Source organism: Eleutherodactylus coqui, chromosome 10 (assembly GCF_035609145.1).
Source record: "Eleutherodactylus coqui strain aEleCoq1 chromosome 10, aEleCoq1.hap1, whole genome shotgun sequence".
Classification (NCBI taxonomy): Eukaryota; Metazoa; Chordata; class Amphibia; order Anura; family Eleutherodactylidae; genus Eleutherodactylus; species Eleutherodactylus coqui.
In genome coordinates this window covers 9,202,595-9,215,921 of record NC_089846.1, presented here as the reverse complement: position 1 = coordinate 9,215,921, position 13,327 = coordinate 9,202,595, and the positions used below count along the sequence as shown (strand labels likewise).

At 51.3% G+C, this 13,327-nt stretch overlaps 1 protein-coding gene across 7 annotated transcripts in view; it reads left to right on the top strand.

Moving 5' to 3' along the window:
- The first annotated feature begins 4,119 nt into the window (after window positions 1-4,119).
- PRRC2B (proline rich coiled-coil 2B) overlaps window positions 4,120-13,327 on the top strand; it is a 91,459-nt gene continuing 82,251 nt past the window's right edge. For all 7 annotated transcript variants that reach the window (XR_010786940.1, XR_010786939.1, XM_066580201.1 and 4 more), the window contains exon 1: window positions 4,120-4,259. The gene's annotated coding sequence lies outside the window, so the exon portion shown is untranslated. The remainder of the gene's footprint in view (window positions 4,260-13,327) is intronic.

Genomic DNA, 13,327 nt, shown 5'->3' with positions numbered 1-13,327 from the left:
GTCTACGGCCGTGTGAGCCGGCATTGGGCGGGGTTTATGGGTTTTTTTGAACCACGATTTAAAAAACACATTGAAAAGCTGCATGCGGTAGTCAAAAACCAGAAACGCTTCTAAGAAACTGTACACACTGTAAAACATGTGCAGCTGGTATAAGTTATCCATCTCCTGTATATAGTGATATGGAGCATGCTGGTATAACCTGGGTATCCCCTATAGATAATTATATATGTACAGCCGGTATAAGTTATACATCCTGTATATAGTGATATGGAGCATGCTGGTATAACCTGGGTATCTCCTGTATAAAATTATATATGTACAGCTGGTATAAGCTATACATCTCCTGTATATAGTGATATGGAGCATGCTGGTATAACCTGGGTATCTCCTGTATATAATTATATATGTACAACTGGTATAAGTTATGCATCTTCTGTACATAGAATCATATAACCGTACAGTTGTAAGGGTCCTCCAGGATCTTCGGGTCCGACCCCCTGCTCAGTGCAGGATCACTAAATCATCCCAGACAGATGTCTGTCCAGCCTTTGTTTGAACACTTCCATTGAAGGAGAACTCCCCACCTCCCGTGGCAACCTGTTCCACTCATTGATCCCCCTCACTGTCTAATATCTAATCTGTGTCTCCTCCCTTTCAGTTTCATCCATTGCTTCTAGTCTTTCCTTGTGCAGATGAGAATAGGGCTGATCCCTCTGCACTGTGACAGCCCTTCAGATATTTGTAGACAGTTATTAAAGGGGTTGTCCCGCGCCGAAACGGGTTTTTGTTTTTTTCAACAGCCCCCCCGTTCGGCGCGAGACAACCCCGATGCAGGGGTTAAACAAGAACACCGGACAGCGCTTACCTGAATCCCCGCGCTCCGGTGACTTCTTACTTACCTGCTGAAGATGGCCGCCGGGATCTTCTCCCTCGGTGGACCGCAGGGCTTCTGTGCGGTCCATTGCCGATTCCAGCCTCCTGATTGGCTGGAATCGGCACGTGACGGGGCGGAGATACACGGAGCCCCATTGAGAAAAGAAGAAGACCCGGACTGCGCAAGCGCGTCTAATTTGGCGATTAGACGGTGAAAATTAGACGGCTCCATGGAAACGAGGACGCCAGCAATGGAACAGGTAAGTGAAAAATTTCTGATAACTTCTGTATGGCTCATAATTAATGCACGATGTACATTACAAAGTGCATTAATATGGCCATACAGAAGTGTATAGACCCACTTGCTGCCGCGGGACAACCCCTTTAAGTCTCCTCTCAGCCTTCTCTTCTGCTAAACATTCCCAGATCCTTTAACCGTTCCTCATAGGACATGATTTGCAGACCGCTCACCATCTTGGTAACTCTTCTCTGAACTTGCTCCAGTTTGTCTGTGTCTTTTTAAAGTGGGGTGCCCAGAACTGGACCCAGTATTCCAGATGAGGTCTGACTAAGGAGGAGTAGAGGGGGATAATGACCTCACCTGATCTAGACTCTATGCTTCTCCTAATACATCCCAGAATGGTGTTTGCCTTTTTGGCTGCTGCATCACATTGTTGATATAGTGATACAGAGCATGCTGGTATAACCTGGGTATCTTCTGTATCTATCTATCTATCTAAAGGTGAAAGTCCTCACTTACTGACTCACTGGCCACTAATTCTCTAACTTCCTGATGTTGTACAAACATGAATTTTGGCAGAATTCTTTAGGTCCAAAATAGGAAACGTAAAGGGGGTCGCAACTCGAAAATTCAATGCTAAGTGCAGAAGTATTGGCACCCCTATTTTATGTACCAAATTTAATTCTCTAACTTCCCAGTGTCGTACAAACATGAAATTTGTCACGACCATTCTTTAGGTCCTAAATAGGAAAAGCAAAGTGGTCAAGACTCGATTATTCAATGCTAATTGCAAAAGTAAGTGCACCCCTATGTAACATAACTTCCGGGTGTCGTACAAGCGTGAAATTTGGCGTAAGCATTCTTTAGGTCTTAAATGAGGACAGTGGGAAGGGTGGCACATTCTGCAGAGAGACATCGTTACATGCAGCCTGAGGAGAATCTAACGCTCCTCTATGTGTATACATATTTTATTCCTTGGTTCCTCTAAAGTAACCTTGACTTCATAAAATTTTGCGTGCAAACAACACGTAGCAAATTAACTCAGGCGAGGCTGGGTATATCAGCTAGTAATTATATAAGTACAGCTGGTATAAGTTATACATCTCCTGTATATAGTGATATGGACCATGCTGGTAAAACCTGGGTATTGCCTGTATATAATTATATATGTACAGCTGGTATAAGATTTATATATCCCCTGTATATAGTGATATGGAGCATGCTGGTATAACCTGGGTATTGCCTGTATATAATTATATATGTACAGCTGGTATAAGATATATATCCCCTGTATATAGTGATATGGAGCATGCTGGTAAAACCTGGGTATCTCCTGTATATAATTATATATGTACAGCTGGTATAAGTTATACATCTCCTGTATATAGTGATATGCAGCATGCTGGTATAACCTGGGGATCTCCTGTATATAATTATATATGTACAGCTGGTATAAGTTATACATCTCCTGTATATAGTGATATGGAGCATGCTGGTATAACCTGGGGATCTCCTGTATATAATTATATATGTACAGCCGGTATAAGTTATACATCCTGTATATAGTGATATGGAGCATGCTGGTATAACCTGGGTATCTCCTGTATATAATTATATATGTAGAGCTGGTATAAGTTATACATCTCCTGTATATAGTGATATGGAGCATGCTGGTATAACCTGGGTATCTCCTGTATATAATTATATATGTACAGCTGGTATAAGTTATATATCCCCTGTATATAGTGACATGGAGCATGCTGGTATAACCTGGGTATCTCCTGTATATAATTATATATGTACAGCTGGTATGTTATACATGTCCCTGTATATAGTGATATGGAGCATGCTGGTATAACCTGGGTATCTTCCAGTATATAATTATATATGTACAGCTGGTATAAGTTATACATCTCCTGTATATAGTGATATGGAGCATGCTGGTATAACCTGGGCATCTCCTGTATATAATTATATATGTACAGCTGGTATAAGTTATACATCCCCTATATAGAGTGATATGGAGCATGCTGGTATAACCTGGGTATCTCCTGTATATAATTATATATGTACAGCTGGTATAAGTTATACATCTCCTATATAGAGTGATATGGAGCATGCTGGTATAACCTGGGTATCTCCTGTATATAATTATATATGTACAGCTGGTATAAGTTATACATCCCCTATATATAGTGATATGGAGCATGCTGGTATAACCTGGGTATCTCCTGTATATAATTATATATGTACAGCTGGTATAAGTTGCACCGCATGGTCCGTGTACTTCGCTCTTCTCTGCCAGTGCACTTCCAGTCAGACCAATCACAACTGCAGTCTCTCAGTGGAACAGGGAGCCATGAGCTCCCCGGGTTAGAGTGCCTCCCCTCGCTGAGTGCCACCCAAAGCCATCCCACGGCGGGAAAACGTTTTGTGCACATAAGACATGCAGTCCGTATGCAGGTAATACACACGCAAAAAACCACATACGGCAGAATGCCCACGGACGGATTATCGCTGCGGATGTCGCGGTCAGACACCCGCCGCGAATTCCACACCAATGTCCGTCCATAGGCACGCTGTGTTAAATTATTCTCCCCTGCCCACGAGCGGAAATCAACAGCGATTTTCCGCTTACGGGGAAGAATCGCAGCATGTTCTATTTTGTACAGAATATCGCACGGACGGCATCCATTTTTTACGCGGCATATCGTACGGCCGTGTGAGGTTATTACAGCGTGTTACGCACCCAAAACCCCAAACTACACCCTCATGTGAGCCAGGCCTTAAATACACGGCAAATATAAACGCTACGTATTTTGCGCCACAAGTACGCCCGTGTGAAGGAGCCCCTATAGCGGCTAGCGCCATTAGTGCAGGTGCGGCGCTGCGCCCTGCCTGGTCCAGGTGACTTGCAGTACCGCCGGGGGCCGGCAGAGGCCGCTGCTCGCTCACCTTCAGCCGGATGATTGACAGCTCGGGCAGGGGGCGGGGCTTGTAGTGGAAAAAAAATCCCCGGCGATAGAGACGGAGAAGAAGCCGCAGCTGAGGCGCCCCGAATCCGCCGCCATCCTGCGCACCGACCGCCCGTCCCGACCCCCGCACCGCACAGGCAGCAGCACCGCACAGCGCTCCACCAGACCAGGTAGCCACCGGCGGGGGGGACGGCTCTGCGGGTCATCCTCTCCCGGAAAGAGGCGGGGAGGACGGGCGCAGGCCGCAGCTTTGTTCGCTCGGGCCCAGCAGCCATCTTCCTGCTGTTCTGGGGGCTCCGAGAGGAGGTGGAGCGGCGGCCGCGGCCTTGTTGCTGTGGCGGGGCTCCGGGGGTGACGGCCGCGGGCTGAGGCCTCCTCCGGGCCGCTCCTCTCCTCGGGGATGGGGGGAGGTGATGTTTCTCTCCCCCTCCGGCTGGAATGGACTCTCCTGCTCTCTGTAGATGTCACCCTCCCCCACAGGGCTGCCCGGAGGGGTTGTCAGGGGGATGCTAGCCGCTTGTTTACGTAGTGACTGATGAGCTCCGAGAGAGCTGGATACCGTGTGGTGCGATGCTCTGCAGACGGGGCCTTCTATGGTGGAACGATCACTCTCAGCATCCACTACCAGCGGTGTATGATACAGTGCAATGCTCTGCAGACAGCGGTGTATGATACAGTGCAATGCTCTGCAGCTAGTCCCTCTGTATATGCGGGGACCATCACTCTCAGCATCCTCCTACACCTGTGTGTATGATACAGTGCAATGCTCTGCGGCTAGCTGTGTGTGATACAGTGCAATGCTCTGCGGCTAGCTGTGTGTGATACAGTGCAATGCTCTGCAGCCAGGGTCCTCTGTATACCCGGGGACCATCACTTTCTGCATCCTCCTACACCTGTGTGTGATACAGTGCAATGCTCTGCAGACAGTGGTGTATGATACAGTGCAATGCTCTGCAGCCAGGGTCCTCTGTATATGCGGGGACCATCACTCTCAGCATCCTCCTACACCTGTGTGTGATACAGTGCAATGCTCTGCAGACGGGGCCCTCTGTGATGGAGCTCTCACACTCTGCATCCACTGGCAGATCTGTATGTTTATAGTGCAATGCTCTGCATCCAGGCCCTCTGTATACAAGGGGGCGATCACTCTCTGTATCCTACAGCTGTGTGTGATACAGTGCAATGCTCTGCAGACAGGGCCCTCTGTGATAGATCCATCACACTCTGCATCCACTGACAGTTCTGTGTATTTCTAGTGCAATGCTCTGCAGCCAGGGCCCTCTGTATACCCGGGGACCATCACTTTCTGCATCCTCCTACACCTGTGTGTATGATACAGTGCAATGCTCTGCAGCCAGGCCCTCTGTATACGTGGGGACCATCACTCTCAGCATCCTCCTACAGCTGTGTGTGATACAGTGCAATGCTCTGCAGGCCCTCTGTGATGGATCTATCACACTCTGCATCCACTGGGAGTTCTGTGTATTTCTAGTGCAATGTTCTGCAGCCAGGATCACAACTCCCAGTCTGCTCTGTCAGATTGTGGCTGCAGAGCATTGCACCATAACAGTAAAGGATCTATTAATCTTGGCATCCTCAGGCAGCCTTGTGTTATTGTGCAATAGTCTGCAAGACCGGATACTCCAATTATAATGGTACTATAACTCCTAGTACTCCCGGACGGCTCTGTGAATGATGTAGTGTAATGCTCTGCAGACGGGGTCCTCTGTGATGGAACTGTCATACTTGGCATCCACTGGTAGTTCTGTGTGTTTGTAGTGCAATGCTCTGCAGCTGGGATCTTCAAATTGTGGAACTATAACTCTCAGTACTCCCTGCCAGCTCTGTGTACTTCCCAGTGCAATGCTCTGCAGACGGGGCAATTTAATTACAGTGAAACCATCACACTTGGTATCCTTTGAGCAGTTAAAGTGCAATACTCTGCAGCCCGGGCCCTATAACTGTTGTGGAACTATCTCTATCAGCATCCATTGACAATTGTGTGCTATATAGTGCAATGCTCTGCAGCTAGTGCCCTCTATGTTTGATGGGACTATCACACTCGGCACCCACTCTGTCCTGTGTTCATCATGCAATGCTCTGCAGTTGGGTAACTATGGGATCTCTTGTTCCATGACAGCTGTGTCCTGTGCAGTGCAATGCTCTGCAGCCATGAAGTATTTACAGTGTCACTATCACTCTCAGCATCCTCTAACGGCTCTGAGTGTTTATAGTGCGATGCTCTGCAGCCAGGGTGCTGTATTTGAAGCAGAACTATAGCCCTAAGGTGCTTTCGGCGGCTTTGTATTGTGCAACGGTCTGCAGTCAGGGCATCTTGCTGTGGTGGGACTACAGCCCCAGCATATCCTGAAGGAGCAATGCTCTGCAGCGGCATCCTCAGAACTGGACAGCCTGTAACCCCGCGGTGTCCGTGGAAACTGCAGCCTCGTCTTCCAAGTCCTGACTGGAGTTGTAGTCAGACTGCTATAGACTAATGGCGCCCACCGCTGGCCACAGGACGCACTGCAGGCTGCATTCTGTAATGGTCACCTCCAGTGGCTGCGGCGACTATGGAAATGAATCGTCTCTTTAAGATCTCTGCTTGCTGTCAGTAAATGGGAACATTCTTTATACCCAGCAGTTGACCTCCTACTGCTGACAGCTGAGGTTCTGTTACAATGTGTCCGGTCCGCACCATCCTCTGTGGTGACCGCAGCGGCTGCAGCAATCTCCTCCTGCGCTGCTGGTCTGTTACAGTGTATCAGTGCGGGTGAGGCTGGTCTACATCAGGGGTTTATTCTCCTGTTCGGCCCCAAGCCCGCTCTCGCACCAGATGCTTTTGACCGTGATTAGCGCGGCGTCCCGTAACCGCAGTACAACGCCGCCATTGATTTCAATGGGCCCCACAGCCCAGCACTCAGATGTGGCGTTGCCAACACTGCGCTTTTCAGGCGCCATCTGCTGTGTTTTCACGCGTTTGAGTGCTTTTTGATGCCCTTCATCACCCGTCACAATAACGGGGCGCGTTAAAAACCGCGGTCTAACGTTGTACCATGCTCTCAAAAAAGTGCGAAATCGCGGTAAAATGGCACGGCTTTGCGCAGCGTTTTCTGAACGCATGTGTGAGCGGCCCGAGGGATTTCGGTGTATCGGCTCCATCCGGCTTCTGGCATCGCAGCGATGATCCCGCCTCTGCTGTTACTTGGGAACGACCATCGCTCAGTGAATGGAGGCCGAGCGGCCGGGGATCGGTCCCGCCGGTTTGCCCGCGATCGGTCCCGCCGGTTTGCCCGCGATCGGTCCCGCCGGTTTGCCCGCGATCGGTCCCGCCGGTTTGCCCGCGATCGGTCCCGCCGGTTTGCCCGCGATCGGTCCCGCCGGTTTGCCCGCGATCGGTCCCGCCGGTTTGCCCGCGATCGGTCCCGCCGGTTCGCCCGCGATCATCCATGAACATCCGCCTATTCACACCGGCCAATTGTCTTTCAGTTCTCTGCATGCAGAACGAGAAGCGAACGCATTGTCGCTCAGTCGGGGGAAGCGTTTTGCAAAACCCCGTCCTCTTTGCTGGCTAATCGCGGGGCTAGGAGTCGGGGGCGGGAGGGCTGTGCGGACTTTCTGCACCGTGTGAAGCCAGCCTTAGGCCCAATGTCCGCGGGCAGATCTGATTAGTGGGTGCGCGGTTCGCGCCGCTCAGAGAAGCATTGGGTGGCCGCTCGTCATTTTACACCTGCAGGTTTGCATGATCTGCGGATAATAAATCGCAGCATGCTCACTTTATGGCGGCTCACGCGCGGATGTGGCGCCATTCATCTCTATGGAGCTCAGGATCCGCAGTCATCCACAAATACGTTTGCAGAGGCTGGCAGGCGGGTTGTGGATTTTTTCCGCACGGATGATCCACAGTGTATCTGCGCGGGAAAAACACAAACCGCGAGCTCCCGCCAGCAATAAAAAAAAAAACCTTTTAACGGCGACTCGCAGTGAATCCGTGCGTGCCGTGGACATGAGGCGTTGGTCAGTCTTTTTAACCTTCGGTTGTAAACAAGCATGTTCTCATTCAGTGATGGCAAGCAGAGATCTTGAATTTGGTGGAGATTTGAAAGACAGTGAATTCCTGAACCTTTGATTATAGTGATGGTGGGCTTGTCTGATTGCGTACAAACAAGGGGCCGCGGGAAGTTTAGTACTGGAGTATTTCTGGCAGGGATGCCCCTCCTACAGCGGCGGGTGATCTGTGAACGCACCATGGGGACACCCCGGGATCACGTTGGCCAGTAGTGATGTTGGAGCTTTGTGGATGTCGGGACGTTTTTGACTTTTCCATAGGAAGACATTAAAGGGGTTCTGCCAGAATTTCAGGTTTCTCCCCTATCAATAGGATCTCCACAGGATAGGGGGCAACGTGCTTATCGATGGGGGTCTTACAGCTGAGACACCTGGGGATTTGTCCCCTGTCCTCATCCGTGCAGGGAGACAGAATGAATGACCGGTTGTGCGAGCGCTTCATTCACCTTTAAGGGTACTGTGGAGATGCCCGATATCCGTCAGCCTCTGTTCAGCGTGACACCACTATGGGGGGGGGGGGCACTGCCATAGTGGCAGCAGTGTGAGGTGGGAGTCCCATCCTTGAGATCAGCAGTGAGACCCCCACCGATCAGCAAGTTATCCCCGATCCGATCCCTTCAAAGTCGCTCTGCAGTAATCCTGCAAATTTTAGCGTGATTTGTGGGCACCACGGCCGCCCCGTAGCCTTGGCGTGGGCACCACGGCCGCCCCGTAGCCTTGGCGTGGGCACCACGGCCGCCCTGTAGCCTTGGAGTGGGCACCACGGCCGCCCCGTAGCCTTGGCGTGGGCACCACGGCCGCCCCGTAGCCTTGGAGCGTTTACACGGCGCTGGTTTGCTGCAGATTCACACACCAATCTGTAACCAAACGCTCCGTAAATCAGTGGTGTGACTGCGCCCGCGGGGCTCATGTCCATGACTGTTCTCATTACATATTGTGTGCGTTGCACGACCGCGTGATACAAGGGACGGTCACTGATCCGTGCACACTAGTCTGTAGACGCTGCATATCAATACGCACGAGAAACAGACGGCAGCCCGCTGCTCCTCTGCGTACCACGCCGTACATTTGTACAGGCAGCGTATGAAGCGCGGTCTATATGCAGCACGTTACGTAAGCCGTGTTTTCATACACATCTCGGCTCTAAAACAGAGCGGGGAAATAAATAAATAAATAAAAATTCGCACCGTGCCTGTGACTTGTGGCCGTGCGCAGGGCGCTCGCTGCCAGGAACGGTCTCTCCTGGCAGACCCCGTGTTTACTAAGTCGGTAAAACGCTGCGGGGAGAACGTTTGAGAAATTAGCAGGGTTGAAGGAAGATCACAAATATGGCGGCCCCCAAGGCATCGGTGACGGACAACGGTGTGAGACTGGAATAGATACAGAGATGGCGCCGATGCGTTCGGCATCATCTGCTGCAGCGAGAGCGCGCTTCATTCATGTACTGTCACACGCTGCGCGCTCCTGTCCTACGATACTCGGGGAGTAACCCGGAGGTACATCCGGGCTGCGTGGGGCTCGTGTGGAGCAGGATCTGAGCCCGCTCCACACACGGTTGGTGTAAGCTGTCTTTACCAGCTGTGATCGGTGTTCACGCTCCTCATGGCTCTTAACCCTGTAAATGCCCCGATTGGCGGTCAGGGGTAACAAATAGCTCCCTTTGATCATGAGGTGCTGCCTGGTTGTCATGGCAGCCCAGGGCCTTCTGAAGGCCCCCCCAGGGCTATCATGTGTTTCTGCCTATTAAGACGTGCCTGCAGCCTCTTGACAATGGAATGCCTTAGAAATATCATATGCTGCAATACTGAAGTATTGCAGTATATGGTATAAGCGATCAAACATTTGCAATTTCAAGTAGCGTATGGGGACTGTGAAAAAAATTGGAATAGTTTTTTATTTTTGTAAACAAAAGTTAATAAGTTAAAATAAATCTTTTCCCGTATTTTATAAGAAAAACAAGGAAAAAATAACTTATTTGGTATCGCCATGTCCATGGAAGTGCGATCTAACCAAATAACGCATTGTTTATCCTGCACAGTGTACATCGGTGATGGCGAACCTTTTAGAGACCGAGTGCCCAAACTGCAACCCAAAACCCACTTATTTATGGCAAAGTGCCAACACGTCAGGGGGCGGGGCTTATCACAACGTAGGATTTTACCTCTGTTGTTCTAAAAAGGACAGGCCTGCTTCAAAATAGACTGGGTGCAGAGTTTGACTGCTTTTTGGATGCGGGAAATACTGCAGCATTTCAACATCCAAAAAGTTGTCAAAATCTGCACCTTGCCCGTCCTCTGCCACATGGTCCGTCCCCCCCCCAGTGGCCCCAGCGGTAATAGTGAAAACACACACCAGCCGCCAGTAGTAATAGTGACACTCCACAGGGGCTCCACTGATATCACAGTGTGTGCTGGGATTAGCGCAGATAGCTGCGCTGCTGAGTGAATGCCGGTATTTACTAATGTGGTGAGCGGCCGATGGCGACGCGTGCCAGCAGGGAGGGCTCTGCGTGCCACAGGTTCTCCACCACTGGTGTACATCATCAGAAAAAGATACCCGACCCCCAGAATGTCGCCAGCTACTCCAAGATAAAAGGTAATAAAAAGCTTTTCAAAAGTTGTTGGTACCCCCAAAATGGGACCAAAAAAACGTCATCCCACAAAAAAACCAAAAAAAACCAGCATGATAAAACCCCGTCGATGGAAAGATGAAAAGGTTCTGTATCGGCAGTGATAGAAAGAGGGACGTGTCTGGTCCAACTCCAAGATGCCGTTAAATGTTATATCCCTGGAGAGCCCTTTTAAGGCATAATCACCGGTCAGATGTCCATTGCAGCCAACCGGGAGGTTGTCAGAAAGCTGCCGCAGCGCTCGGTGGCTGTTCATGGCAGAATCGCAGCTGAAGCCAGTGTAACAGTGAGCAGTCGCATAAACGATGCATGGTATGTGACTGCTGCCGCAGCTTCCCGTTTATGGAACGGCGGTGATGGTCATGTGACTGCTGACGCTGCTTCCCGTTTGTGGATTGGCGGTGATGGTCATGTGACCGCTGACGCCGCTTCCAGTTTATGGATCGGTAGTGATGGTCATGTGACCGCTGACACGGCTTCCCGTTTATGGATCGGCGGTGATGGTCATGTGACTGCTACCACAGCTTCCCGTTTGTGGATCGGCGGTGATGGTCATGTGACCGCGGACGCTGCTGCCCGTTTGTGGATTGGCGGTGATGGTCATGTGACCGCTGACGCTGCTTCCCGTTTGTGGATTGGCGGTGATGGTCATGTGACCGCTGACGCTGCTTCCCGTTTGTGGATTGGCGGTGATGGTCATGTGACCGCTGACGCTGCTCCCCGTTTGTGGATTGGCGGTGATGGTCATGTGACCGCTGACGCTGCTTCCCGTTTGTGGATTGGCGGTGATGGTCATGTGACCGCTGACGCTGCTGCCCGTTTGTGGATTGGCGGTGATGGTCATGTGACCGCTGACGCTGCTGCCCGTTTGTGGATTGGCGGTGATGGTCATGTGACCGCGGACGCTGCTTCCCGTTTGTGGATTGGCGGTGATGGTCATGTGACCGCTGACGCTGCTTCCCGTTTGTGGATTGGCGGTGATGGTCATGTGACCGCTGACGCGGCTTCCCGTTTGTGGATTGGCGGTGATGGTCATGTGACCGCTGACGCGGCTTCCCGTTTGTGGATTGGCGGTGATGGTCATGTGACCGCTGACGCGGCTTCCCGTTTGTGGATCGGCGGTGATGGTCATGTGACCGCTGACGCGGCTGCCCGTTTGTGGATCGGCGGTGATGGTCATGTGACCGCTGACGCTGCTGCTCGTTTGTGGATTGGCGGTGATGGTCATGTGACCGCTGACGCTGCTGCCCGTTTGTGGATTGGCGGTGATGGTCATGTGACCGCGGACGCTGCTGCCCGTTTGTGGATTGGCGGTGATGGTCATGTGACCGCTGACGCTGCTTCCCGTTTGTGGATTGGCGGTGATGGTCATGTGACCGCTGACGCGGCTTCCCGTTTGTGGATTGGCGGTGATGGTCATGTGACCGCTGACGCGGCTTCCCGTTTGTGGATCGGCGGTGATGGTCATGTGACCGCTGACGCTGCTGCCCGTTTGTGGATCGGCGGTGATGGTCATGTGACCGCTGACGCTGCTGCTCGTTTGTGGATTGGCGGTGATGGTCATGTGACCGCTGACGCTGCTGCCCGTTTGTGGATTGGCGGTGGTGGTCATGTGACTGCTGCCGTAGTTTCCCGTTTATGGATCGGCGGTGATGGTCATGTGACTGCTGCCGCTGCTTCCCGTTTGTGGATCGGCGGTGATGGTCATGTGACCACTGCTTCCTGTGCCCGGCAATTTTCAGGAAGACGCGAGCGCTAGTGGCAGCGTTAATGTAGCAGCAGTCGTCTTAGTTTCTTCGACCGAGCTCATATGATCATAATATAATTCCGTATTACACGCGCCTGATATGTGGTCAACGAAAGGACATTAATTTTCGCTGTTCTATTTCACCGTGTATTACATGCCATGGAGGCCTATTGTTCTCTATGGGGGCGTAGGAAAGCGTGCGTGCGCAATTACATTACGGATTTGCAATGTTTTATGCAGCATGGTGAAGAAACCGTAGAAAGTAAAAAAATTTAAAAGCGAGGCGCTGCAGGACGGCGGGCGTGAGATACATCACAGACGCGGTTACACGTCACTCCGCTTGCAGGTAAAACCCACTTTTTTTTTTACCCAGCGTTTTCCCATACACTCGTGTGAGCCCGGCAGTGGGCCTCATTTACACGTCCGTGTGCGTAAAACACTGCAGGTGTCCCACAGCGGTTTACTGATCTGCGTGATGGCGGCAGAGACCGCGGACGGCAGCGAGTGTCCTGCGCCTGACCGCGGACGGCAGCTCTGTTTTATAGCATTTTCATACACAACCTGCTTCCCATAGTAATATATTGTGTACAGACGGCGTTGCCCGCGCTGCCCATAAACACGTATGGGGGGTCTCTCGCTGCGTACGAACACAGTAATAGCGCAGCTGCCATCTTTTCCCCCGTATTAATACGCAGGGTCCGCACCCGGTGTGCGGGGATCAATGGATGTCCATTCGCTTTCACGGACTCCAGTTACTGCGTGTCATGCGCCCGTGCATCGCGGGTGTAATACTCGCC